At 38.6% G+C, this 17,532-nt stretch overlaps 50 non-coding genes across 50 annotated transcripts; all 50 read left to right on the top strand.

The window, feature by feature from the left end:
* The first annotated feature begins 37 nt into the window (after positions 1–37).
* Positions 38–110, top strand: trnat-ugu (transfer RNA threonine (anticodon UGU)). Its single transcript has one exon. It is a non-coding gene; the product is annotated as a tRNA-Thr (tRNA).
* A 286-nt stretch (positions 111–396) lies between these two features.
* On the top strand, positions 397–469 carry trnat-cgu (transfer RNA threonine (anticodon CGU)). Its single transcript has one exon. It is a non-coding gene; the product is annotated as a tRNA-Thr (tRNA).
* A 209-nt stretch (positions 470–678) lies between these two features.
* On the top strand, positions 679–751 carry trnat-ugu (transfer RNA threonine (anticodon UGU)). The gene has a single exon. It is a non-coding gene; the product is annotated as a tRNA-Thr (tRNA).
* A 471-nt stretch (positions 752–1,222) lies between these two features.
* trnat-ugu (transfer RNA threonine (anticodon UGU)) lies at positions 1,223–1,295 on the top strand. The gene has a single exon. It is a non-coding gene; the product is annotated as a tRNA-Thr (tRNA).
* A 285-nt stretch (positions 1,296–1,580) lies between these two features.
* On the top strand, positions 1,581–1,653 carry trnat-cgu (transfer RNA threonine (anticodon CGU)). The gene has a single exon. It is a non-coding gene; the product is annotated as a tRNA-Thr (tRNA).
* Positions 1,654–1,861: 208 nt separating this feature from the next.
* Positions 1,862–1,934, top strand: trnat-ugu (transfer RNA threonine (anticodon UGU)). Its single transcript has one exon. It is a non-coding gene; the product is annotated as a tRNA-Thr (tRNA).
* Positions 1,935–2,220: 286 nt separating this feature from the next.
* trnat-cgu (transfer RNA threonine (anticodon CGU)) lies at positions 2,221–2,293 on the top strand. Its single transcript has one exon. It is a non-coding gene; the product is annotated as a tRNA-Thr (tRNA).
* A 208-nt stretch (positions 2,294–2,501) lies between these two features.
* On the top strand, positions 2,502–2,574 carry trnat-ugu (transfer RNA threonine (anticodon UGU)). Its single transcript has one exon. It is a non-coding gene; the product is annotated as a tRNA-Thr (tRNA).
* A 286-nt stretch (positions 2,575–2,860) lies between these two features.
* On the top strand, positions 2,861–2,933 carry trnat-cgu (transfer RNA threonine (anticodon CGU)). Its single transcript has one exon. It is a non-coding gene; the product is annotated as a tRNA-Thr (tRNA).
* Positions 2,934–3,141: 208 nt separating this feature from the next.
* On the top strand, positions 3,142–3,214 carry trnap-ugg (transfer RNA proline (anticodon UGG)). Its single transcript has one exon. It is a non-coding gene; the product is annotated as a tRNA-Pro (tRNA).
* Positions 3,215–3,500: 286 nt separating this feature from the next.
* trnat-ugu (transfer RNA threonine (anticodon UGU)) lies at positions 3,501–3,573 on the top strand. Its single transcript has one exon. It is a non-coding gene; the product is annotated as a tRNA-Thr (tRNA).
* A 286-nt stretch (positions 3,574–3,859) lies between these two features.
* Positions 3,860–3,932, top strand: trnat-ggu (transfer RNA threonine (anticodon GGU)). Its single transcript has one exon. It is a non-coding gene; the product is annotated as a tRNA-Thr (tRNA).
* A 115-nt stretch (positions 3,933–4,047) lies between these two features.
* trnap-ugg (transfer RNA proline (anticodon UGG)) lies at positions 4,048–4,120 on the top strand. The gene has a single exon. It is a non-coding gene; the product is annotated as a tRNA-Pro (tRNA).
* Positions 4,121–4,406: 286 nt separating this feature from the next.
* Positions 4,407–4,479, top strand: trnat-ugu (transfer RNA threonine (anticodon UGU)). Its single transcript has one exon. It is a non-coding gene; the product is annotated as a tRNA-Thr (tRNA).
* Positions 4,480–4,765: 286 nt separating this feature from the next.
* trnat-cgu (transfer RNA threonine (anticodon CGU)) lies at positions 4,766–4,838 on the top strand. The gene has a single exon. It is a non-coding gene; the product is annotated as a tRNA-Thr (tRNA).
* A 208-nt stretch (positions 4,839–5,046) lies between these two features.
* On the top strand, positions 5,047–5,119 carry trnat-ugu (transfer RNA threonine (anticodon UGU)). The gene has a single exon. It is a non-coding gene; the product is annotated as a tRNA-Thr (tRNA).
* Positions 5,120–5,590: 471 nt separating this feature from the next.
* On the top strand, positions 5,591–5,663 carry trnat-ugu (transfer RNA threonine (anticodon UGU)). Its single transcript has one exon. It is a non-coding gene; the product is annotated as a tRNA-Thr (tRNA).
* A 286-nt stretch (positions 5,664–5,949) lies between these two features.
* Positions 5,950–6,022, top strand: trnat-cgu (transfer RNA threonine (anticodon CGU)). Its single transcript has one exon. It is a non-coding gene; the product is annotated as a tRNA-Thr (tRNA).
* Positions 6,023–6,229: 207 nt separating this feature from the next.
* trnat-ugu (transfer RNA threonine (anticodon UGU)) lies at positions 6,230–6,302 on the top strand. Its single transcript has one exon. It is a non-coding gene; the product is annotated as a tRNA-Thr (tRNA).
* Positions 6,303–6,588: 286 nt separating this feature from the next.
* Positions 6,589–6,661, top strand: trnat-ugu (transfer RNA threonine (anticodon UGU)). The gene has a single exon. It is a non-coding gene; the product is annotated as a tRNA-Thr (tRNA).
* Positions 6,662–6,947: 286 nt separating this feature from the next.
* Positions 6,948–7,020, top strand: trnat-cgu (transfer RNA threonine (anticodon CGU)). Its single transcript has one exon. It is a non-coding gene; the product is annotated as a tRNA-Thr (tRNA).
* A 546-nt stretch (positions 7,021–7,566) lies between these two features.
* On the top strand, positions 7,567–7,639 carry trnat-cgu (transfer RNA threonine (anticodon CGU)). Its single transcript has one exon. It is a non-coding gene; the product is annotated as a tRNA-Thr (tRNA).
* Positions 7,640–7,925: 286 nt separating this feature from the next.
* trnat-ugu (transfer RNA threonine (anticodon UGU)) lies at positions 7,926–7,997 on the top strand. The gene has a single exon. It is a non-coding gene; the product is annotated as a tRNA-Thr (tRNA).
* Positions 7,998–8,205: 208 nt separating this feature from the next.
* Positions 8,206–8,278, top strand: trnat-ugu (transfer RNA threonine (anticodon UGU)). The gene has a single exon. It is a non-coding gene; the product is annotated as a tRNA-Thr (tRNA).
* A 529-nt stretch (positions 8,279–8,807) lies between these two features.
* On the top strand, positions 8,808–8,880 carry trnat-ugu (transfer RNA threonine (anticodon UGU)). The gene has a single exon. It is a non-coding gene; the product is annotated as a tRNA-Thr (tRNA).
* Positions 8,881–9,166: 286 nt separating this feature from the next.
* On the top strand, positions 9,167–9,239 carry trnat-cgu (transfer RNA threonine (anticodon CGU)). Its single transcript has one exon. It is a non-coding gene; the product is annotated as a tRNA-Thr (tRNA).
* Positions 9,240–9,447: 208 nt separating this feature from the next.
* trnat-ugu (transfer RNA threonine (anticodon UGU)) lies at positions 9,448–9,520 on the top strand. Its single transcript has one exon. It is a non-coding gene; the product is annotated as a tRNA-Thr (tRNA).
* Positions 9,521–9,806: 286 nt separating this feature from the next.
* trnat-cgu (transfer RNA threonine (anticodon CGU)) lies at positions 9,807–9,879 on the top strand. The gene has a single exon. It is a non-coding gene; the product is annotated as a tRNA-Thr (tRNA).
* A 282-nt stretch (positions 9,880–10,161) lies between these two features.
* Positions 10,162–10,234, top strand: trnat-cgu (transfer RNA threonine (anticodon CGU)). The gene has a single exon. It is a non-coding gene; the product is annotated as a tRNA-Thr (tRNA).
* Positions 10,235–10,442: 208 nt separating this feature from the next.
* trnat-ugu (transfer RNA threonine (anticodon UGU)) lies at positions 10,443–10,515 on the top strand. Its single transcript has one exon. It is a non-coding gene; the product is annotated as a tRNA-Thr (tRNA).
* A 286-nt stretch (positions 10,516–10,801) lies between these two features.
* Positions 10,802–10,874, top strand: trnat-ugu (transfer RNA threonine (anticodon UGU)). Its single transcript has one exon. It is a non-coding gene; the product is annotated as a tRNA-Thr (tRNA).
* Positions 10,875–11,160: 286 nt separating this feature from the next.
* Positions 11,161–11,233, top strand: trnat-cgu (transfer RNA threonine (anticodon CGU)). Its single transcript has one exon. It is a non-coding gene; the product is annotated as a tRNA-Thr (tRNA).
* A 208-nt stretch (positions 11,234–11,441) lies between these two features.
* Positions 11,442–11,515, top strand: trnat-ugu (transfer RNA threonine (anticodon UGU)). The gene has a single exon. It is a non-coding gene; the product is annotated as a tRNA-Thr (tRNA).
* A 286-nt stretch (positions 11,516–11,801) lies between these two features.
* On the top strand, positions 11,802–11,874 carry trnat-cgu (transfer RNA threonine (anticodon CGU)). The gene has a single exon. It is a non-coding gene; the product is annotated as a tRNA-Thr (tRNA).
* A 283-nt stretch (positions 11,875–12,157) lies between these two features.
* Positions 12,158–12,230, top strand: trnat-cgu (transfer RNA threonine (anticodon CGU)). Its single transcript has one exon. It is a non-coding gene; the product is annotated as a tRNA-Thr (tRNA).
* A 207-nt stretch (positions 12,231–12,437) lies between these two features.
* trnat-ugu (transfer RNA threonine (anticodon UGU)) lies at positions 12,438–12,510 on the top strand. Its single transcript has one exon. It is a non-coding gene; the product is annotated as a tRNA-Thr (tRNA).
* A 286-nt stretch (positions 12,511–12,796) lies between these two features.
* Positions 12,797–12,869, top strand: trnat-cgu (transfer RNA threonine (anticodon CGU)). The gene has a single exon. It is a non-coding gene; the product is annotated as a tRNA-Thr (tRNA).
* A 208-nt stretch (positions 12,870–13,077) lies between these two features.
* Positions 13,078–13,150, top strand: trnat-ugu (transfer RNA threonine (anticodon UGU)). The gene has a single exon. It is a non-coding gene; the product is annotated as a tRNA-Thr (tRNA).
* A 286-nt stretch (positions 13,151–13,436) lies between these two features.
* trnat-cgu (transfer RNA threonine (anticodon CGU)) lies at positions 13,437–13,509 on the top strand. The gene has a single exon. It is a non-coding gene; the product is annotated as a tRNA-Thr (tRNA).
* Positions 13,510–13,717: 208 nt separating this feature from the next.
* Positions 13,718–13,790, top strand: trnat-ugu (transfer RNA threonine (anticodon UGU)). Its single transcript has one exon. It is a non-coding gene; the product is annotated as a tRNA-Thr (tRNA).
* A 286-nt stretch (positions 13,791–14,076) lies between these two features.
* Positions 14,077–14,149, top strand: trnat-ugu (transfer RNA threonine (anticodon UGU)). Its single transcript has one exon. It is a non-coding gene; the product is annotated as a tRNA-Thr (tRNA).
* A 286-nt stretch (positions 14,150–14,435) lies between these two features.
* On the top strand, positions 14,436–14,508 carry trnat-ggu (transfer RNA threonine (anticodon GGU)). Its single transcript has one exon. It is a non-coding gene; the product is annotated as a tRNA-Thr (tRNA).
* A 208-nt stretch (positions 14,509–14,716) lies between these two features.
* trnat-ugu (transfer RNA threonine (anticodon UGU)) lies at positions 14,717–14,789 on the top strand. Its single transcript has one exon. It is a non-coding gene; the product is annotated as a tRNA-Thr (tRNA).
* A 287-nt stretch (positions 14,790–15,076) lies between these two features.
* Positions 15,077–15,149, top strand: trnat-cgu (transfer RNA threonine (anticodon CGU)). Its single transcript has one exon. It is a non-coding gene; the product is annotated as a tRNA-Thr (tRNA).
* Positions 15,150–15,435: 286 nt separating this feature from the next.
* On the top strand, positions 15,436–15,508 carry trnat-cgu (transfer RNA threonine (anticodon CGU)). Its single transcript has one exon. It is a non-coding gene; the product is annotated as a tRNA-Thr (tRNA).
* A 208-nt stretch (positions 15,509–15,716) lies between these two features.
* On the top strand, positions 15,717–15,789 carry trnat-ugu (transfer RNA threonine (anticodon UGU)). The gene has a single exon. It is a non-coding gene; the product is annotated as a tRNA-Thr (tRNA).
* Positions 15,790–16,260: 471 nt separating this feature from the next.
* trnat-ugu (transfer RNA threonine (anticodon UGU)) lies at positions 16,261–16,333 on the top strand. Its single transcript has one exon. It is a non-coding gene; the product is annotated as a tRNA-Thr (tRNA).
* Positions 16,334–16,619: 286 nt separating this feature from the next.
* Positions 16,620–16,693, top strand: trnat-cgu (transfer RNA threonine (anticodon CGU)). Its single transcript has one exon. It is a non-coding gene; the product is annotated as a tRNA-Thr (tRNA).
* A 207-nt stretch (positions 16,694–16,900) lies between these two features.
* trnat-ugu (transfer RNA threonine (anticodon UGU)) lies at positions 16,901–16,973 on the top strand. Its single transcript has one exon. It is a non-coding gene; the product is annotated as a tRNA-Thr (tRNA).
* A 286-nt stretch (positions 16,974–17,259) lies between these two features.
* Positions 17,260–17,332, top strand: trnat-ugu (transfer RNA threonine (anticodon UGU)). Its single transcript has one exon. It is a non-coding gene; the product is annotated as a tRNA-Thr (tRNA).
* Positions 17,333–17,532: the final 200 nt, after the last annotated feature.

Genomic DNA, 17,532 nt, shown 5'->3' with positions numbered 1-17,532 from the left:
ACTAAGTAACAAAGGAGTAAGTAAACCCCATTTTAAGGGCTTCATAGCTCAGTGGCCAGAGCACTGGTCTTGTAAACCAGGGTTCGTGAGTTCGATCCTCACTGGAGCCTTCTGATGTTAAGGTCACTTCAGTTTTTAAACCTCCCTCGATAATGTTCATCTCACGTTTGAGCTTTGTCATATGTGACTTATTTTTAAAGAAGAGTTGACTTGACTCTAGCTGTTGAGAGAAATGACTTCTTCCTCATTCCATTTGCTCTTTTGACGGCATGAATGTAAAAAAAATTGGTGCAACATTTTCTGGGTCACCAATAAATCCAATAGTCAAGAACTAGACTACTTATCCAAATGTAAAATTGACTAATTAACAAAGGAGTGTGTAAAACCCTTTTTAAGGGCTTCATAGCTCAGTGGCAAGAGCACTGGTCTCGTAAACCAGGGGTCGTGAGTTCGAACCTCACTGAAGCCTTCAAATGCTTTTGTCACTTTAGATGTAGAACTTGAGTCATAAAAACCATCTCTTGAATTTCACTAGTTGTCCAAAACAAGTAATATAGTTGAACGCAAAGCAAAGTTAAGACAAATTTGAAAAGTGGCTTCAGTACTTTAGGGCTATGGTCTTTAACGCAACGAATCACAAATTGGATGCTCGATCCAAGTCAGAAAAATGTGAACAATGGCTTCATAGCTCAGTGGACAGAGCACTGGTCTTGTAAACCAGGGGTCTTGAGTTCGATCCTCACTGGAGCCTTTTGATGTTAATGTCACTTCTGTTTTTAAACCTCCTCGATAATGTTCATCTCACATTTGAGCCTTGTCATATTTGACTTATTTTTAAAGAAGAGTTGACTTGACTGTAGCAGTTGAGAGAAATGACTTCTTCCTCATTCCATTTGCTCTTTTGATGGCATGAATGTAAAAAAAATTGGTTGAACATTTTCTGGGTCACCAATAAATACAATAGTCAAGAACTAGACTACTTATCCAAATGTAATATTGACTAAGTAACAAAGGAGTGTGTAAAACCTACTTTAAGGGCTCCATAGCTCAGTGGCAAGAGCACTGCTCTTGTATATCAGGGGTCGTGAGTTTGAACCTCACTGAAGCCTTCAAATACTTTTCTCACTTTAGATTTAGAACTTGAGTCATAAAAACCATCTCTTGAATTTCACTAGTTTTCCTTAACAAGTAATATAGTCCAAGTCAGAAAAATTTGAACAATGGCTTCATAGCTCAGTGGCCAGAGCACTGGTCTTGTAAACCAGGGGTCGTGAGTTCGATCCTCACTGGAGCCTTCTGATGTCAAGGTCACTTCAGTTTTTAAACCTCCCTCGATAATGTTCATCTCACGTTTGAGCTTTGTCATATGCGATTTATTTTTAAACAAGAGTTGACTTGACTCTAGCTGTTGAGAGAAATGACTTATTCCTCATTCCATTTGCTCTTTTGATGGCATGAATGTAAAAATAATTGGTGGAACTTTTTCTGGGTCACCAATAAATACAATAGTCAAGAACTAGACTAGTTATCCAAATGTAAAATTGACTAATTAACAAAGGAGTGTGTAAAACCCTTTTAAGGGCTTCATAGCTCAGTGGCAAGAGCACTGGTCTCGTAAACCAGGGGTCGTGAGTTCGAACCTCTCTGAAGCCTTCAAATGCTTTTGTCACTTTAGATGTAGAACTTGAGTCATAAAAACCATCTCTTGAATTTCACTAGTTGTCCAAAACAAGTAATATAGTTGAACGCACAGCAAAGTTAAGACAAATTTGAAAAGTGGCTTCAGTACTTAGGGCTATGGTCTTTAACGCAACGAATCACAAATTGGATGCTCGATCCAAGTCAGAAAAATGTGAACAATGGCTTCATAGCTCAGTGGCCAGAGCACTGGTCTTGTAAACCAGGGGTCGTGAGTTCGATCCTCACTGGAGCCTTCTGATGTTAAGGTCTCTTCAGTTTTTAAACCTCCCTCGATAATGTTCATCTCACGTTTGAGCTTTGTCATATGTGACTTATTTTTAAAGAAGAGTTGACTTGACTCTAGCTGTTGAGAGAAATGACTTCTTCTTCATTCCATTTGCTCTTTTGACGGCATGAATGTAAAAAAAATTGGTGGAACATTTTCTGGGTCACCAGTAAATCCAATAGTCAAGAACTAGACTACTTATCCAAATGTAAAATTGACTAATTAACAAAGGAGTGTGTAAAACCCTTTTTAAGGGCTTCATAGCTCAGTGGCAAGAGCACTGGTCTCGTAAACCAGGGGTCGTGAGTTCGAACCTCACTGAAGCCTTCAAATGCTTTTGTCACTTTAGATGTAGAACTTGAGTCATAAAAACCATCTCTTGAATTTCACTAGTTGTCCAAAACAGGTAATATAGTTGAACGCACAGCAAAGTTAAGACAAATTTGAAAAGTGGCTTCAGTACTTAGGGCTATGGTCTTTAACGCAACGAATCACAAATTGGATGCTCGATCCAAGTCAGAAAAATGTGAGCAATGGCTTCATAGCTCAGTGGACAGAGCACTGGTCTTGTAAACCAGGGTTCGTGAGTTCGATCCTCACTGGAGCCTTCTGATGTTAAGGTCACTTCAGTTTTTAAACCTCCCTCGATAATGTTCATCTCACGTTTGAGCTTTGTCATGTGTGACTTATTTTTAAAGAAGAGTTGACTTGACTCTAGCTGTTGAGAGAAATGACTTCTTCTTCATTCCATTTGCTCTTTTGACGGCATGAATGTAAAAAAAATTGGTGGAACATTTTCTGGGTCACCAATAAATCCAATAGTCAAGAACTAGACTACTTATCCAAATGTAATATTGACTAACTAACAAAGGAGTGTGTAAAACCCTTTTTAAGGGCTTCATAGCTCAGTGGCAAGAGCACTGGTCTCGTAAACCAGGGGTCGTGAGTTCGAACCTCACTGAAGTCTTGAAATGCTTTTGTCACTTTAGATGTAGAACTTGAGTCATAAAAACCATCTCTTGAATTTCACTAGTTGTCCAAAACAAGTAATATAGTTGAACGCACATTAAAGTTAAGACAAATTTGAAAAGTGGCTTCAGTACTTAGGGCTATGGTCTTTAACGCAACGAATCACAAATTGGATGCTCGATCCAAGTCAGAAAAATGTGCACAATGGCTTCATAGCTCAGTGGACAGAGCACTGGTCTTGGAAACCAGGGGTCGTGAGTTTGATCCTCACTGGAGACTTCTGATGTTAAGGTCACTTCAGTTTTTAAACCTCCCTCGATAATGTTCATCTCACGTTTGAGCTTTGTCATATGTGACTTATTTTTAAAGAAGAGTTGACTTGACTCTAGCTGTTGAGAGAAATGACTTCTTCCTCATTCCATTTGCTCTTTTGACGGCATGAATGTAAAAATAATTGGTGGAACATTTTCTGGGTCACCAATAAATACAATAGTCAAGAACTAGACTAGTTATCCAAATGTAATATTGACTAAGTAACAAAGGAGTAAGTAAACCCCATTTTAAGGGCTTCATAGCTCAGTGGCCAGAGCACTGGTCTTGTAAACCAGGGGTCGTGAGTTCGATCCTCACTGGAGCCTTCTGATGTTAAGGTCACTTCAGTTTTTAAACCTCCCTCGATAATGTTCATCTCACGTTTGAGCTTTGTCATATGTGACTTATTTTTAAAGAAGAGTTGACTTGACTCTAGCTGTTGAGAGAAATGACTTCTTCCTCATTCCATTTGCTCTTTTGACGGCATTAATTTAAAAAAAATTGGTGGAACATTTTCTGGGTCACCATTAAATACAATAGTCAAGAACTAGACTACTTATCCAAATGTAATATTGACTAAGTAACAAAGGAGTGTGTAAAATCCACTTTAAAGGCTCCATAGCTCAGTGGCAAGAGCACTGGTCTGGTAAATCAGGGGTCGTGAGTTTGAACCTCACTGAAGCCTTCAAATACTTTTCTCACTTTAGATTTAGAACTTGAGTCATAAAAACCATCTCTCTTATTTCACTAGTTATCGTAAACAAAAAATATATATTCCAAGTCAGAAAAATGTGAACAATGGCTTCATAGCTCAGTGGCCAGAGCACTGGTCTTGGAAACCAGGGGTCGTGAGTTTGATCCTCACTGGAGACTTCTGATGTTAAGGTCACTTCAGTTTTTAAACCTCCCTCGATAATGTTCATCTCACGTTTGAGCTTTGTCATATGTGACTTATTTTTAAAGAAGAGTTGACTTGACTCTAGCTGTTGAGAGAAATGACTTCTTCCTCATTCCATTTGTTCTTTTGACGGCATGAATGTAAAAATAATTGGTGGAACATTTTCTGGGTCACCAATAAATACAATGGTCAAGAACTATACTAGTTATCATAATGTAATATTGACTAAATAACAAAGGAGTAAGTAAACCCCATTTTAAGGGCTTCATAGCTCAGTGGCCAGAGCACTGGTCTTGTAAACCAGGGGTCGTGAGTTCGATCCTCACTGGAGCCTTCTGATGTTAAGGTCACTTCAGTTTTTAAACCTCCCTCGATAATGTTCATCTCACGTTTGAGCTTTGTCATATGTGACTTATTTTTAAAGAAGAGTTGACTTGACTCTAGCTGTTGAGAGAAATGACTTCTTCCTCATTCCATTTGCTCTTTTGACGGCATGAATGTAAAAAAAATTGGTGGAACATTTTCTGGGTCACCAATAAATCCAATAGTCAAGAACTAGACTACTTATCCAAATGTAAAATTGACTAATTAACAAAGGAGTGTGAAAAACCCTTTTTAAGGGCTTCATAGCTCAGTGGCAAGAGCACTGGTCTCGTAAACCAGGGGTCGTGAGTTCGAACCTCACTGAAGCCTTCAAATGCTTTTGTCACTTTAGATGTAGAACTTGAGTCATAAAAACCATCTCTTGAATTTCACTAGTTGTCCAAAACAAGTAATATAGTTGAACGCAAAGCAAAATTAAGACAAATTTGAAAAGTGGCTTCAGTACTTTGGGCTATGGTCTTTAACGCAACGAATCACAAATTGGATGCTCGATCCAAGTCAGAAAAATGTGAACAATGGCTTCATAGCTCAGTGGACAGAGCACTGGTCTTGTAAACCAGGGGTCGTGAGTTCGATCCTCACTGGAGCCTTTTGATGTTAATGTCACTTCTGTTTTTAAACCTCCTCGATAATGTTCATCTCACATTTGAGCCTTGTCATATTTGACTTATTTTTAAAGAAGAGTTGACTTGACTGTAGCAGTTGAGAGAAATGACTTCTTCCTCATTCCATTTGCTCTTTTGATGGCATGAATGTAAAAAAAAATTGTTGAACATTTTCTGTGTCACCAATAAATACAATAGTCAAGGACTAGACTACTTATCCAAATGAAATATTTACTAAGTAACAAAGGAGTGTGTAAAACCTACTTTAAGGGCTCCATAGCTCAGTGGCAAGAGCACTGCTCTTGTATATCAGGGGTCGTGAGTTTGAACCTCACTGAAGCCTTCAAATACTTTTCTCACTTTAGATTTAGAACTTGAGTCATAAAAACCATCTCTTGAATTTCACTAGTTTTCCTTAACAAGTAATATAGTCCAAGTCAGAAAAATTTGAACAATGGCTTCATAGCTCAGTGGCCAGAGCACTGGTCTTGTAAACCAGGGGTCGTGAGTTCGATCCTCACTGGAGCCTTCTGATGTCAAGGTCACTTCAGTTTTTAAACCTCCCTCGATAATGTTCATCTCACGTTTGAGCTTTGTCATATGCGATTTATTTTTAAACAAGAGTTGACTTGACTCTAGCTGTTGAGAGAAATGACTTATTCCTCATTCCATTTGCTCTTTTGATGGCATGAATGTAAAAATAATTGGTGGAACTTTTTCTGGGTCACCAATAAATACAATAGTCAAGAACTAGACTAGTTATCCAAATGTAAAATTGACTAATTAACAAAGGAGTGTGTAAAACCCTTTTTAAGGGCTTCATAGCTCAGTGGCAAGAGCACTGGTCTCGTAAACGAGGGGTCGTGAGTTCGAACCTCTCTGAAGCCTTCAAATGCTTTTGTCACTTTAGATGTAGAACTTGAGTCATAAAAACCATCTCTTGAATTTCACTAGTTGTCCAAAACAAGTAATATAGTTGAACGCACAGCAAAGTTAAGACAAATTTGAAAAGTGGCTTCCGTACTTCGGCTATGGTCTTTAACGCAACGAATCACAAATTAGATGCTCGATCCAAGTCAGAAAAATGTGAACAATGGCTTCATAGCTCAGTGGCCAGAGCACTGGTCTTGTAAACCAGGGGTCGTGAGTTCGATCCTCACTGGAGCCTTCTGATGTTAAGGTCACTTCAGTTTTTAAACCTCCCTCGATAATGTTCATCTCACATTTGAGCCTTGTCATATTTGACTTATTTTTCAAGAAGAGTTGACTTGACTGTAGCAGTTGAGAGAAATGACTTCTTCCTCATTCCATTTGCTCTTTTGATGGCATGAATGTAAAAATAATTGGTGGAACATTTTCTGGGTCACCAATAAATACAATAGTCAAGAACTAGACTAGTTATCCAAATGTAATATTGACTAAGTAACAAAGGAGTAAGTAAACCTCATTTTAAGGGCTTCATAGCTCAGTTGCCAGAGCACTGGTCTTGTAAACCAGGGGTCGTGAGTTCGATACTCACTGGAGCCTTCTGATGTCAAGGTCACTTGAGTTTTTAAACCTCCCTCGATAATGTTCATCTCACGTTTGAGCTTTGTCATATGTGACTTACTTTTAAAGAAGAGTTGACTTGACTCTAGCTGTTGAGAGAAATGACTTCTTCCTCATTCCATTTGCTCTTTTGACGGCATGAATGTAAAAAAAATTGGTGGAACATTTTCTGGGTCACCAATAAATCCAATAGTCAAGAACTAGACTAATTATCCAAATGTAAAATTGACTAATTAACAAAGGAGTGTGGAAAACACTTTTTAAGGGCTTCATAGCTCAGTGGCAAGAGCACTGGTCTCGTAAACCAGGGGTCGTGAGTTCGAACCTCACTGAAGCCTTCAAGTGCTTTTGTCACTTTAGATGTAGAACTTGAGTCATAAAAACCATCTCTTGAATTTCACTAGTTGTCCAAGACAAGTAATATAGTCGAACGCACAGCAAAGTTAAGACAAATTTGAAAAGTGGCTTCAGTACTTAGGGCTATGGTCTTTAACGCAACGAATCACAAATTGGATGCTCGATCCAAATCAGAAAAATGTGAGCAATGTCTTCATAGCTTGTAAACCAGGGGTCGTATGTTCGATCCTCACTGGAGCCTTCTGATGTTAAGGTCACTTCAGTTTTTAAACCTCCCTCGATAATGTTCATCTCACATTTGAGCTTTGTCATATGTGACTTATTTTTAAAGAAGAGTTGACTTGACTCTAGCTGTTGAGAGAAATGACTTCTTCCTCATTCCATTTGCTCTTTTGACGGCATGAATGTAAAAAAAATTGGTGGAACATTTTCTGGGTCACCAATAAATCCAATAGTCAAGAACTAGACTACTTATCCAAATGTAATATTGACTAACTAACAAAGGAGTGTGTAAAACCCTTTTTAAGGGCTTCATAGCTCAGTGGCAAGAGCACTGGTCTCGTAAACCAGGGGTCGTGAGTTCGATCCTCACTGGAGCCTTCTGATGTTAAGGTCACTTCAGTTTTTAAACCTCCCTCGATAATGTTCATCTCACGTTTGAGCTTTGTCATATGTGACTTATTTTTAAAGAAGAGTTGACTTGACTGTAGCAGGTAAGAGAAATGACTTCTTCCTCATTCCATTTGCTCTTTTGATGGCATGAATGTAAAAATAATTGGTGGAACATTTTCTGGGTCACCAATAAATACAATAGTCAAGAACTAGACTAGTTATCCAAATGTAATATTGACTAAGTAACAAAGGAGTAAGTAAACCTCATTTTAAGGGCTTCATAGCTCAGTGGCCAGAGCACTGGTCTTGTAAACCAGGGTCGTGAGTTCGAACCTCACTGAAGCCTTCAAATGCTTTTGTCACTTTAGATGTAGAACTTGAGTCATAAAAACCATCTCTTGAATTTCACTAGTTGTCCAAAACAAGTAATATAGTTGAACGCAAAGCAAAGTTAAGACAAATTTGAAAAGTGGCTTCAGTACTTAGGGCTATGGTCTTTAACGCAACGAATCACAAATTGGATGCTCGATCCAAGTCATAAAAATGTGAACAATGCCTTTATAGCTCAGTGGACAGAGCACTGGTCTTGTAAACCAGGGGTCGTGAGTTCGATCCTCACTGGAGCCTTCTGATGTTAATGTCACTTCTGTTTTTAAACCTCCTCGATAATGTTCATCTCACATTTGAGCCTTGTCATATTTGACTTATTTTTAAAGAAGAGTTGACTTGACTGTAGCAGTTGAGAGAAATGACTTCTTCCTCATTCCATTTGCTCTTTTGATGGCATGAATGTAAAAAAAATTGGTGGAACATTTTCTGGGTCACCAATAAATCCAATAGTCAAGAACTAGACTAATTATCCAAATGTAAAATTGACTAACAAAGGAGTGTGTAAAACCCTTTTAAGGGCTTCATAGCTCAGTGGCAAGAGCACTGGTCATATTTGACTTATTTTTAAAGAAGAGTTGACTTGACTGTAGCTGTTGAGAGAAATGACTTCTTCTTCATTCCATTTGCTCTTTTGACGGCATGAATGTAAAAAAAATTGGTGGAACATTTTCTGGGTCACCAATAAATACAATAGTCAAGAACTAGACTAGTTATCCAAATGTAATATTGACTAAGTAACAAAGGAGTAAGTAAACCTCATTTTAAGGGCTTCATAGCTCAGTTGCCAGAGCACTGGTCTTGTAAACCAGGGGTTGTGAGTTCGATCCTCACTGGAGCCTTCTGATGTCAAGGTCACTTGAGTTTTTAAACCTCCCTCGATAATGTTCATCTCACGTTTGAGCTTTGTCATATGTGACTTACTTTTAAAGAAGAGTTGACTTGACTCTAGCTGTTGAGAGAAATGACTTCTTCCTCATTCCATTTGCTCTTTTGACGGCATGAATGTAAAAAAAATTGGTGGAACATTTTCTGGGTCACCAATAAATCCAATAGTCAAGAACTAGACTAATTATCCAAATGTAAAATTGACTAATTAACAAAGGAGTGTGGAAAACACTTTTTAAGGGCTTCATAGCTCAGTGGCAAGAGCACTGGTCTCGTAAACCAGGGGTCGTGAGTTCGAACCTCACTGAAGCCTTCAAATGCTTTTGTCACTTTAGATGTAGAACTTGAGTCATAAAAACCATCTCTTAAATTTCACTAGTTGTCCAAAACAAGTAATATAGTTGAACGCACAGCAAAGTTAAGACAAATTTGAAAAGTGGCTTCAGTACTTAGGGCTATGGTCTTTAACGCAACGAATCACAAATTGGATGCTCGATCCAAATCAGAAAAATGTGAGCAATGTCTTCATAGCTCAGTGGACAGAGCACTGGCCTTGTAAACCAGGGGTCGTGAGTTCGATCCTCACTGGAGCCTTCTGATGTTAAGGTCACTTCAGTTTTTAAACCTCCCTCGATAATGTTCATCTCACGTTTGAGCTTTGTCATATGTGACTTATTTTTAAAGAAGAGTTGACTTGACTCTAGCTGTTGAGAGAAATGACTTCTTCTTCATTCCATTTGCTCTTTTGACGGCATGAATGTAAAAAAAATTGGTGGAATATTTTCTGGGTCACCAATAAATCCAATAGTCAAGAACTAGACTACTTATCCAAATGTAATATTGACTAACTAACAAAGGAGTGTGTAAAACCCTTTTTAAGGGCTTCATAGCTCAGTGGCAAGAGCACTGGTCTCGTAAACCAGGGGTCGTGAGTTCGATCCTCACTGGAGCCTTCTGATGTTAAGGTCACTTCAGTTTTTAAACCTCCCTCGATAATGTTCATCTCACGTTTGAGCTTTGTCATATGTGACTTATTTTTAAAGAAGAGTTGACTTGACTCTAGCTGTTGAGAGAAATGACTTCTTCCTCATTCCATTTGCTCTTTTGACGGCATGAATGTAAAAAAAATGGGTGGAACATTTTCTGGGTCACCAATAAATCCAATAGTCAAGAACTAGACTAATTATCCAAATGTAAAACTGACTAACAAAGGAGTGTGTAAAACACTTTTTAAGGGCTTCATAGCTCAGTGGCAAGAGCACTGGTCTCGTAAACCAGGGGTCGTGAGTTCGAACCTCACTGAAGCCTTCAAATGCTTTTGTCACTTTAGATGTAGAACTTGAGTCATAAAAAACATCTCTTGAATTTCACTAGCTGTCCAAAACAAGTAATATAGTTGAACGGACAGCAAAGTTAAGACAAATTTGAAAAGTGGCTTCAGTACTTAGGGCTATGGTCTTTAACGCAACGAATCACAAATTGGATGCTCGATCCAAGTCAGAAAAATGTGAACAATGGCTTCATAGCTCAGTGGACAGAGCACTGGTCTTGTAAACCAGGGGTCGTGAGTTCGATCCTCACTGGAGCCTTCTGATGTTAATGTCACTTCTGTTTTTAAACCTCCTCGATAATGTTCATCTCACATTTGAGCCTTGTCATATTTGACTTATTTTTCAAGAAGAGTTGACTTGACTGTAGCAGTTGAGAGAAATTGACTTCTTCCTCATTCCATTTGCTCTTTTGATGGCATGAATGTAAAAATAATTGGTGGAACATTTTCTGGGTCACCAATAAATACAATAGTCAAGAACTAGACTAGTTATCCAAATGTAATATTGACTAAGTAACAAAGGAGTAAGTAAACCTCATTTTAAGGGCTTCATAGCTCAGTTGCCAGAGCACTGGTCTTGTAAACCAGGGGTCGTGAGTTCGATCCTCACTGGAGCCTTCTGATGTCAAGGTCACTTGAGTTTTTAAACCTCCCTCGATAATGTTCATCTCACGTTTGAGCTTTGTCATATGTGACTTACTTTTAAAGAAGAGTTGACTTGACTCTAGCTGTTGAGAGAAATGGCTTCTTCCTCATTCCATTTGCTCTTTTGACGGCATGAATGTAAAAAAAATTGGTGGAACATTTTCTGGGTCACCAATAAATCCAATAGTCAAGAACTAGACTAATTATCCAAATGTAAAATTGACTAATTAACAAAGGAGTGTGGAAAACACTTTTTAAGGGCTTCATAGCTCAGTGGCAAGAGCACTGGTCTCGTAAACCAGGGGTCGTGAGTTCGAACCTCACTGAAGCCTTCAAATGCTTTTGTCACTTTAGATGTAGAACTTGAGTCATAAAAACCATCTCTTGAATTTCACTAGTTGTCCAAGACAAGTAATATAGTTGAACGCACAGCAAAGTTAAGACAAATTTGAAAAGTGGCTTCAGTACTTAGGGCTATGGTCTTTAACGCAACGAATCACAAATTGGATGCTCGATCCAAATCAGAAAAATGTGAGCAATGTCTTCATAGCTCAGTGGACAGAGCACTGGTCTTGTAAACCAGGGGTCGTGATGTTCGATCCTCACTGGAGCCTTCTGATGTTAAGGTCACTTCAGTTTTTAAACCTCCCTCGATAATGTTCATCTCACATTTGAGCTTTGTCATATGTGACTTATTTTTAAAGAAGAGTTGACTTGACTCTAGCTGTTGAGAGAAATGACTTCTTCCTCATTCCATTTGCTCTTTTGACGGCATGAATGTAAAAAAAATTGGTGGAACATTTTCTGGGTCACCAATAAATCCAATAGTCAAGAACTAGACTACTTATCCAAATGTAATATTGACTAACTAACAAAGGAGTGTGTAAAACCCTTTTTAAGGGCTTCATAGCTCAGTGGCAAGAGCACTGGTCTCGTAAACCAGGGGTCGTGAGTTCGATCCTCACTGGAGCCTTCTGATGTTAAGGTCACTTCAGTTTTTAAACCTCCCTCGATAATGTTCATCTCACGTTTGAGCTTTGTCATATGTGACTTATTTTTAAAGAAGAGTTGACTTGACTCTAGCTGTTGAGAGAAATGACTTCTTCCTCATTCCATTTGCTCTTTTGACGGCATGAATGTAAAAAAAATTGGTGGAACATTTCTGGGTCACCAATAAATCCAATAGTCAAGAACTAGACTAATTATCCAAATGTAAAATTGACTATTACAAAGGAGTGTGTAAAACCCTTTTTAAGGGCTTCATAGCTCAGTGGCAAGAGCACTGGTCTCGTAAACCAGGGGTCGTGAGTTCGAACCTCACTGAAGCCTTCAATGCTTTTGTCACTTTAGATGTAGAACTTGAGTCATAAAAAACCATCTCTTGAATTTCACTAGTTGTCCAAAACAAGTAATATAGTTGAACGCACAGCAAAGTTAAGACAAATTTGAAAAGTGGCTTCAGTACTTAGGGCTATGGTCTTTAACGCACGAATCACAAATTGGATGCTCGATCCAAATCAGAAAAATGTGAGCAATGGCTTCATAGCTCAGTGGACAGAGCACTGGTCTTGTAAACCAGGGGTCGTGAGTTCGATCCTCACTGGAGCCTTCTGATGTCAAGGTCACTTGAGTTTTTAAACCTCCCTCGATAATGTTCATCTCACGTTTGAGCTTTGTCATATGTGACTTACTTTTAAAGAAGAGTTGACTTGACTCTAGCTGTTGAGAGAAATGACTTCTTCCTCATTCCATTTGCTCTTTTGACGGCATGAATGTAAAAAAAATTGGTGGAACATTTTCTGGGTCACCAATAAATCCAATAGTCAAGAACTAGACTAATTATCCAAATGTAAAATTGACTAATTAACAAAGGAGTGTGGAAAACACTTTTTAAGGGCTTCATAGCTCAGTGGCAAGAGCACTGGTCTCGTAAACCAGGGGTCGTGAGTTCGAACCTCACTGAAGCCTTCAAATGCTTTTGTCACTTTAGATGTAGAACTTGAGTCATAAAAACCATCTCTTGAATTTCACTAGTTGTCCAAAACAAGTAATATAGTTGAACGCACAGCAAAGTTAAGACAAATTTGAAAAGTGGCTTCAGTACTTAGGGCTATGGTCTTTAACGCAACGAATCACAAATTGGATGCTCGATCCAAGTCAGAAAAATGTGAGCAATGGCTTCATAGCTCAGTGGACAGAGCACTGGTCTTGTAAACCAGGGTTCGTGAGTTCGATCCTCACTGGAGCCTTCTGATGTTAAGGTCACTTCAGTTTTTAAACCTCCCTCGATAATGTTCATCTCACGTTTGAGCTTTGTCATGTGTGACTTATTTTTAAAGAAGAGTTGACTTGACTCTAGCTGTTGAGAGAAATGACTTCTTCTTCATTCCATTTGCTCTTTTGACGCCATGAATGTAAAAAAAATTGGTGGAACATTTTCTGGGTCACCAATAAATCCAATAGTCAAGAACTAGACTACTTATCCAAATGTAATATTGACTAACTAACAAAGGAGTGTGTAAAACCCTTTTTAAGGGCTTCATAGCTCAGTGGCAAGAGCACTGGTCTCGTAAACCAGTGGTCGTGAGTTAGAACCTCACTGAAGTCTTGAAATACTTCTGTCACTTTAGATGTAGAACATGAGTCATAAAAACCATCTCTTAAATTTCACTAGTTTTCCAAAACAAGTAATATAGTTGAACGCACAGCAAAGTTAAGACAAATTTGAAAAGTGGCTTCAGTACTTAGGGCTATGGTCTTTAACGCAACGAATCACAAATTGGATGCTCGATCCAAGTCAGAAAAATGTGAACAATGGCTTCATAGCTCAGTGGACAGAGCACTGGTCTTGTAAACCAGGGGTCGTGAGTTCGATCCTCACTGGAGCCTTCTGATGTTAAGGTCACTTCAGTTTTTAAACCTCCCTCGATAATGTTCATCTCACGTTTGAGCTTTGTCATATGTGACTTATTTTTAAAGAAGAGTTGACTTGACTCTAGCTGTTGAGAGAAATGACTTCTTCCTCATTCCATTTGCTCTTTTGACGGCATGAATGTAAAAATAATTGGTGGAACATTTTCTGGGTCACCAATAAATACAATAGTCAAGAACTAGACTAGTTATCCAAATGTAATATTGACTAAGTAACAAAGGAGTAAGTAAACCCCATTTTAAGGGCTTCATAGCTCAGTGGCCAGAGCACTGGTCTTGTAAACCAGGGGTCGTGAGTTCGATCCTCACTGGAGCCTTCTGATGTTAAGGTCACTTCAGTTTTTAAACCTCCCTCGATAATGTTCATCTCACGTTTGAGCTTTGTCATATGTGACTTATTTTTAAAGAAGAGTTGACTTGACTCTAGCTGTTGAGAGAAATGACTTCTTCCTCATTCCATTTGCTCTTTTGACGGCATTAATTTAAAAAAAATTGGTGGAACATTTTCTGGGTCACCAATAAATACAATAGTCAAGAACTAGACTACTTATCCAAATGTAATATTGACTAAGTAACAAAGGAGTGTGTAAAACCCACTTTAAAGGCTCCATAGCTCAGTGGCAAGAGCACTGGTCTGGTAAATCAGGGGTCGTGAGTTTGAACCTCACTGAAGCCTTCAAATACTTTTCTCACTTTAGATTTAGAACTTGAGTCATAAAAACCATCTCTTGAATTTCACTAGTTGTCCAAAACAAGTAATATAGTTGAACGCACAGCAAAGTTAAGACAAATTTGAAAAGTGGCTTCAGTACTTAGGGCTATGGTCTTTAACGCAACAAATCACAAATTGGATGCTCGATCCAAATCAGAAAAATGTGAGCAATGGCTTCATAGCTCAGTGGCCAGAGCACTGGTCTTGTAAACCAGGGGTCGTGAGTTCGATCCTCACTGGAGCCTTCTGATGTTAAGGTCACTTCAGTTTTTAAACCTCCCTCGATAATGTTCATCTCACATTTGAGCTTTGTCATATGTGACTTATTTTTAAAGAAGAGTTGACTTGACTCTAGCTGTTGAGAGAAATGACTTCTTCCTACATTCCATTTGCTCTTTTGACGGCATGAATGTAAAAAAAATTGGTGGAACATTTTCTGGGTCACCAATAAATCCAATAGTCAAGAACTAGACTACTTATCCAAATGTAATATTGACTAACTAACAAAGGAGTGTAGTAAACCCTTTTTAAGGGCTTCATAGCTCAGTGGCCAGAGCACTGGTCTCGTAAACCAGGGGTCGTGAGTTCGATCCTCACTGGAGCCTTCTGATGTTAAGGTCACTTCAGTTTTTAAACCTCCCTCGATAATGTTCATCTCACGTTTGAGCTTTGTCATATGTGACTTATTTTTAAAGAAGAGTTGACTTGACTCTAGCTGTTGAGAGAAATGACTTCTTCCTCATTCCATTTGCTCTTTTGACGGCATGAATGTAAAAAAAATTGGTGGAACATTTTCTGGGTCACCAATAAATCCAATAGTCAAGAACTAGACTACTTATCCAAATGTAAAATTGACTAATTAACAAAGGAGTGTGTAAAACCCTTTTTAAGGGCTTCATAGCTCAGTGGCAAGAGCACTGGTCTCGTAAACCAGGGGTCGTGAGTTCGAACCTCACTGAAGCCTTCAAATGCTTTTGTCACTTTAGATGTAGAACTTGAGTCATAAAAACCATCTCTTGAATTTCACTAGTTGTCCAAAACAAGTAATATAGTTGAACGCAAAGCAAAGTTAAGACAAATTTGAAAAGTGGCTTCAGTACTTTGGGCTATGGTCTTTAACGCAACGAATCACAAATTGGATGCTCGATCCAAGTCAGAAAAATGTGAACAATGGCTTCATAGCTCAGTGGACAGAGCACTGGTCTTGTAAACCAGGGGTCGTGAGTTCGATCCTCACTGGAGCCTTTTGATGTTAATGTCACTTCTGTTTTTAAACCTCCTCGATAATGTTCATCTCACATTTGAGCCTTGTCATATTTGACTTATTTTTAAAGAAGAGTTGACTTGACTGTAGCAGTTGAGAGAAATGACTTCTTCCTCATTCCATTTGCTCTTTTGATGGCATGAATGTAAAAAAAATTTGTTGAACATTTTCTGTGTCACCAATAAATACAATAGTCAAGGACTAGACTACTTATCCAAATGAAATATTTACTAAGTAACAAAGGAGTGTGTAAAACCTACTTTAAGGGCTCCATAGCTCAGTGGCAAGAGCACTGCTCTTGTATATCAGGGGTCGTGAGTTTGAACCTCACTGAAGCCTTCAAATACTTTTCTCACTTTAGATTTAGAACTTGAGTCATAAAAACCATCTCCTGAATTTCACTAGTTTTCCTTAACAAGTAATATAGTCCAAGTCAGAAAAATTTGAACAATGGCTTCATAGCTCAGTGGCCAGAGCACTGGTCTTGTAAACCAGGGGTCGTGAGTTCGATCCTCACTGGAGCCTTCTGATGTCAAGGTCACTTCAGTTTTTAAACCTCCCTCGATAATGTTCATCTCACGTTTGAGCTTTGTCATATGCGATTTATTTTTAAACAAGAGTTGACTTGACTCTAGCTGTTGAGAGAAATGACTTATTCCTCATTCCATTTGCTCTTTTGATGGCATGAATGTAAAAATAATTGGTGGAACTTTTTCTGGGTCACCAATAAATACAATAGTCAAGAACTAGACTAGTTATCCAAATGTAAAATTGACTAATTAACAAAGGAGTGTGTAAAACCCTTTTTAAGGGCTTCATAGCTCAGTGGCAAGAGCACTGGTCTCGTAAACCAGGGGTCGTGAGTTCGAACCTCATCTGAAGCCTTCAAATGCTTTTGTCACTTTAGATGTAGAACTTGAGTCATAAAAACCATCTCTTGAATTTCACTAGTTGTCCAAAACAAGTAATATAGTTGAACGCACAGCAAAGTTAAGACAAATTTGAAAAGTGGCTTCCGTACTTCGGCTATGGTCTTTAACGCAACGAATCACAAATTAGATGCTCGATCCAAGTCAGAAAAATGTGAACAATGGCTTCATAGCTCAGTGGCCAGAGCACTGGTCTTGTAAACCAGGGGTCGTGAGTTCGATCCTCACTGGAGCCTTCTGATGTTAAGGTCACTTCAGTTTTTAAACCTCCCTCGATAATGTTCATCTCACATTTGAGCCTTGTCATATTTGACTTATTTTTCAAGAAGAGTTGACTTGACTGTAGCAGTTGAGAGAAATGACTTCTTCCTCATTCCATTTGCTCTTTTGATGGCATGAATGTAAAAATAATTGGTGGAACATTTTCTGGGTCACCAATAAATACAATAGTCAAGAACTAGACTAGTTATCCAAATGTAATATTGACTAAGTAACAAAGGAGTAAGTAAACCTCATTTTAAGGGCTTCATAGCTCAGTTGCCAGAGCACTGGTCTTGTAAACCAGGGGTCGTGAGTTCGATCCTCACTGGAGCCTTCTGATGTCAAGGTCACTTGAGTTTTTAAACCTCCCTCGATAATGTTCATCTCACGTTTGAGCTTTGTCATATGTGACTTACTTTTAAAGAAGAGTTGACTTGACTCTAGCTGTTGAGAGAAATGACTTCTTCCTCATTCCATTTGCTCTTTTGACGGCATGAATGTAAAAAAAATTGGTGGAACATTTTCTGGGTCACC

This window comes from Denticeps clupeoides, chromosome 1, assembly GCF_900700375.1.
Source record: "Denticeps clupeoides chromosome 1, fDenClu1.1, whole genome shotgun sequence".
Lineage (NCBI taxonomy): Eukaryota > Metazoa > Chordata > Actinopteri > Clupeiformes > Denticipitidae > Denticeps > Denticeps clupeoides.
Note: the sequence above shows the minus strand (reverse complement) of the source record. Positions and strands in the feature narration are given on the sequence as shown.